This window comes from Alexandromys fortis, unplaced genomic scaffold (genome assembly GCF_014885135.2).
Source record: "Alexandromys fortis isolate MF-2015 unplaced genomic scaffold, M_Fortis_MF-2015_v1.1 scaffold_184, whole genome shotgun sequence".
Lineage (NCBI taxonomy): Eukaryota > Metazoa > Chordata > Mammalia > Rodentia > Cricetidae > Alexandromys > Alexandromys fortis.
Window position 1 is genome coordinate 2,353,319 of NW_026068125.1, and position 5,670 is coordinate 2,358,988.

The 5,670-nt window shown below is 36.5% G+C and overlaps 1 long non-coding RNA gene across 1 annotated transcript; it reads right to left on the reverse strand.

The window, feature by feature from the left end:
- Nucleotides 1–211: 211 nt before the first annotated feature.
- On the reverse strand, nucleotides 212–3,973 carry LOC126490675 (uncharacterized). Its single transcript, XR_007589219.1, has 3 exons — nucleotides 3,866–3,973; nucleotides 2,410–2,439; nucleotides 212–535 (listed from the first exon to the last, which is right to left on the reverse strand). It is a non-coding gene; the product is annotated as an uncharacterized lncRNA (long non-coding RNA).
- Nucleotides 3,974–5,670: the final 1,697 nt, after the last annotated feature.

The window sequence follows — 5,670 nt, forward strand, 5'->3', positions numbered from 1 at the left end:
AAATGTATATCTGGCTGCAAATATTTTACATTAATCAACCCTTAAGTTTACTTTCAATTTGTTTTTAGTTATTTTTAAGGCAAACCTTAAAATTATATACAGAATGCTATATAACAAGAAATATAAATTGGTCTCTCCCTCCAAGCTTGTCCCTGCAAATGCATTACTTTTTTACTTATGACTACAAACATGACTCTTACCACATTAAAGAATTTGACCATTTATTAGGTGACTGGCCATTAACTTGTATGTCTTAATTATCTTTAGCAGTTTACAGTGTTAGTAGCATTTATATGACTAGGATTTTATAAATTTATCCCTGTTGAACATTAAAATTTATCATAAATATATTCCACAGAGAGACTGGGAGCCTTGTTTTTTCTGATTTTTCCCTCAATTGTTCTACCATAAAGAAAGAAAATAAGAATGTTTTTCTTTTTCCATATAAATGTGAATGATCAAACATAAAACAACATCTGATTTCTCACGAATTATCCATGGTTAACTCAAAATATTCACCTGGTATGACATTCACCTGTCAAGAGGAAACAAAATACATTACACAGTTATTAAGTCAGGTAGGTGGTGTCATCCAGACTTTGCCCTTTTGAACCCTTTCTGTCTGACAGTAAAACCAATCTTCATAGATGATGTCATATATACAGAAATGCTTATCAGAAACAGGAGAGGCATGGAACACAAGTGTGTTGATGATCTGACTCACGTCACTGTCTCGTTTGGACTTTCTGCTGAAGACTTTGTCTCCCACTGCAACAATGAGCTTATGGAGGTTGTCCTTTGGATGATGTTTTGAGTTTCCACCCAAAATAAGTAGCATCCATCAACTAGTTTTAGCAAAATCTCCGCTCTTTTGAGGATGCTCTTCTCTGTGCCTTGCTCTTGTGACTATTTACATGCTTTGCTGTGCATCCATTGAGAATCCTGAGCACACACTTCAAAGTAATTTGAGCTTCATCATCAGAATAGTAGCATGAGTTACTGTGCTGTCAAATGCAGCACCTTTTAGCCTTAAGAACTATTTCACATTTGCTGAACATTTTCTGTTTTTCTGAAGCAAGTCCACTACCTGTAAGCACCAGCAACCCATTCTTACACTGTCCAGCACTTATGACCACACACTGACTAGTTGATTCCTTCTCCTCTGGTAGCAGCAATGGTGATCTTATATTTTCATTGCCTGTATAATCCATAGGTTATTTTTAATTAAATTTGTTCATTTATTTTACACCCTGACCACAGTTTTCCCTCCCTCCTCTCCTTGCATTCCCTCCCCCATTTCCCTATGTCCCCCATTTTCCTTTTTTGCTGTTCTGACATAGTCCAGCGGTACATTGGCATTAGGAAGCAGGAAGTCTTTGGTTGCTACAAGCTGTGAGTACTAAGAGCCATATAGTGGCCTTAACAATAGCTATGAATCCAGGAAGCAGGAGGAGAGAGCTACTGGTTGGCTTGGGATTTTGAAATGCCAAAATCCACCCTTAGTGACACACCCCATCAACACTTTGGCTAACAAGGTAATACCTCCTTCTCCCTCTCAAGTAGTACCACTCCCTGTTAGTCAAGCATTCAAATACATGAGCCTTTGGAGCCATTCTTATTCAAAGCATCACAGTAATACATTGAAGAAATTCCATTATATTGAAACCAGGCTACAAAACATAACAATGGATGTAAGAATTGGTAAAGGTAGTAAAAACATACAAAATCTATTTTTCTCATTTTTAAACTTCTTTAAAATCAAGTAGTGTAGCGAGCTGCGTGGTGTCACACCTGATGGAGATGTATAATCAACTCCTGAGATGGCTAAGGCCTGATCTATGCTATGATCACGCAATGATTATCAGCTTCCTGCATATGCGTGAACCTATGGGCAGTGCCCACCTGGCAGTTTGGGGTTGGCAGCCCATGCCTACTTAAGGGCTGGGAGAGGTTTGCCCAGGGAGAGAGAGGGTAAAGAGAGGGAAAGAGAAGGAGAGAGAGAAAGATTATTGTGAATAAAGTCCTGAAAACTGCTGCAAGAAGAGCTCCAGATGTTGCGTTTTTCCTTGCGGGACGAGGGTGGACGTGACAAAGTAGGCTTTAATTCACAAATCGTAATAAAATGTTAGAAGATACAGAAGGAAAATATATGATTGCATTATCAAGGACAGAGGAGGAAATGAGAGAATGTTATTGATATGGTCATATACCCCATGAGCACTTCAGGGAATCAATCTCTCTCTCTCTCTCTCTCTCTCTCTCTCTCTCTCTCTCTCTCTCTCTCTCTCNCCCTGCATGATGAATGAGTTGTTTGCTGAATTTCCTGTCCCAGAGACCCTAATTTCCACATTTGTCTGGTACAAGCATGATGCACAGACTTACAGGAAAAAAAAGTTCAAGGTCACATACCTTCCAAATCCCTCGAATTTGTGCCAAAAACTGTAGAAAAGAAACAGTAAAGGGTGAGGACACAGCTCTATTGGATTACTTACATTTGTATATCTCTTGCCTTCCAATTAAACATTATCAAAAACCCTTCAATGGCTCATCTACCTGACCATGCCATCTTCTTGCATGATTGACTCCATTCTGTTCTTCTGCATAGCCTTTTTCCCTTGGACCTCCAGCTACAGCAATACTAATCTGCTTTCTTCTGTTCCTCACATACATATAGGTCTATGGGCTATTCCTTCTTCCTGAAACGCCCTTCTCTAATTTATGTCCCCTTCCCTTCTCATCATACCTCCTGAGCTATAACAGTGTCTTCAGTGGTGATATATTAAAATTCAATATTACCTTATAGCAACTATCAAAAGAAAATCTAGATATAATTTACAAGTCAACAATGGACATAAAACTATATATCAAAATACACTGTTTGAAAAACAATAAAATGAGGAAAATAAATGAAATTAGATAAAAGAAACTCAAAACCAAAGGAGGAAGTTGGGTTTCAGTGACTTCAGGTCAAAATTAAACACAATCACATGTGTTCCAAGTGAAAGGCAGTCATGATCAGAATGCTAGAGAAAACACTAAGCTATTCACTGTTCATAAAATTTGTACTTAAATTGTGTAACATCCATACTTTGAAATTCAAATAACTGAAAATATTGTACAAACAATCTCTTGTCTACAAGAAAGAGTCATATGAGGGCTAGGGTAAAAAAATGATGGTGGAGTTCTTGTCAGGCATTTGTGAAGCTCTAGTTTGTGTTCTCAACAGCATTGAAAATAAGTAAATAAGAAAAATGCCAAATAGATGCTATTGGTTACCAGCAAAGAAGAGTTAGGTTAAAGGTGTCAGAAGCGGTAGGGAAGAGAGTATTGCTTTATACTATCACTCATGGTAGCCTGAGAAAACCTCTAATAGTTCAGGGACTTTGACTTGGATAAAACTAGATCCTTGATTTCCATCCAGAATAGGATTTCTGGATGAATCAGTATGAAACATAGTATAGTTTATTATTATAAAAGTATTTTATTGTAAATATTAAGATTGCTTAGGAAAATGGCAAGAATACCCAGGTTGAAATGTGTATACATTTCATAGAAGAATCTTCATTGTCTTCATAATTGTCATCTTTAGGATTTTGGCAGGTTTTATTGCCATTATCATCAACGTGTTGCTAAGAATCTTTAATGAGATCCCAATGTGTGGGGGGGCACTTGATAGAATTGCAATAGATAAGGTTAAGTTATGGATGAGAATGTAGGTTATGTTCAATGTAAATAAAGTTAATAGTTTTATTTGGTTTAGCCATGGTTCATTGCTAATGTCATTAATTGTGTTGGAATTCTTGATTCAAGCGGACTCTACAGTGAGGGTTCCTTTCCTACTCGTGTCTAATTTCCCATTTCTCACCTGCCACAGAGGAACTTGACCATCTTTTAAACATTAATTATTGACTGTCACCAGGTCCAGGGTCTTCCCATAAGAAAAGTTGTTTACCTGAAGCTGTACTAAAGACATAGGAATAATTCAGCCTTTGATAAGATAATGCACTCTTTCTTACTTGAATTCCCATCCCACTTAGCCCAGTTATTATGAGCTATTATGAGATTCTGTTGGGCTGGAGTTATGACTCAAATATGAACATTGTTCTCCCTTTCCATTTTCATTCCAATGTTGGCCAGAACCTAACAATGTTTACTCTAGGTCCTGGGATTTCTTACTCATTCTCTAAGGAACATTCTCTGTTCCTCCCATGTGGCTGTTTAGCATATGACTGACTTCCATGTTGGGTTGATTCAGAAAAATGGCATAGCTTTCTCTCTCCCTCTTAAGCTTCTACCTATGAATGAAAGAATCTTTTATTCTCAAAGATACTCCATGATTCCCATGTCAAAAGAAGAAAAAAATAAGGGTCACAAGAAAGGGAGAGTTGGTAACTATCAGTAGAAATCAATAAAATTGGGACCTATTTAATAGTGGAAAAGATAAAAATCAAAAGATTAAAATCCAATCAATAATATGAATAAACTTAAAATTGGTTTATGAAATGATCATGAAATTAAAGAAATTAGTAGCTAAATCATTAAAATAAGCAAGGAAAAAGTTATTCCACTTAAAATAGAGAACAACTGTTAGGGTAAGGGTTGCTTGTTCCTCCCAGCTGCCCAGCTAACTTAGACCTGAAATAATCACACAGAAGCTGTATTAATTAAACCACTGCTTGGCCCATTAGCTCTAGCTTATTATTGGGTAACTCTTACATATTAATTTAACCCATTTCTATTACTCTGTATATCACCACAAGCTCGTGGCCTACCAGCAAAATTTCAGCACATATATCTCTGGTGGCTCCATGGTGACTCTCTAACTCTGCCTTCCTCCTTCCATCATTCAGTTCAATTTTCCCTGTCTACTTAAGTTCTGCCTTATCAACAGGCCAAGGCAGTTTCTTTGTTCATTAACCAATAAAAGCAACACATAGACAGAAGGACTTCCCACACCAAACAACAGAAAAGGCAAACACCATTAACAGGTTAGGTTTAACAGGCAACTTTTGATGGCACCATATTCCAGATTGATCAATAGTTCTTGGTTGTATATAAATAATTTCCTTAGCTTCTTTAAATAACAATTGAAAGTAGTTAAATAGTAATAAAATCATTCATTTTTTGCTTATAAGGAAATGCAAAATTTCTACTGGCCTTGTTCATACTCTCGCCTCAGCTGACGTTCAACTTAGACTGTCTCAAATGGCTTCAATTTGAAGACTGAGATGTGAGCCAGAAACACTCTCTGCCTGCTAGGAATATTCCACTCCCTGTGGGAGTGCCAAGGAGAAATATAGGATTAAAGGAGTGCTGCAAGAACTTTCATGTCCTGAGGATAAAAGAGAAATCTGATAATTTTGACTCTATCACAAATACTATTAAGTTTCCTTTTTTGTATTTTAGATTCTTTCCATTTCATCAGCAATTATTTCTACTAACTTATTTTCTGATTTTCTAGTTCTTTCTTCTAACTTCAACTTTCTGTGGAAGCTTAGGCTAAACTCTTAAATTTGGTGATTTCCTTGATTAAAATAATCTCATCAAATATTTCTTGAGCATATTTTTTCTTCAAAGTTTTTACTTCAAAGTTCATGCCTACTAACTCAAAAAGTAGAATACCCTTATGTTTGTTTCTAAAATAGGTATATAAAAGTTACTTAAAGAAAG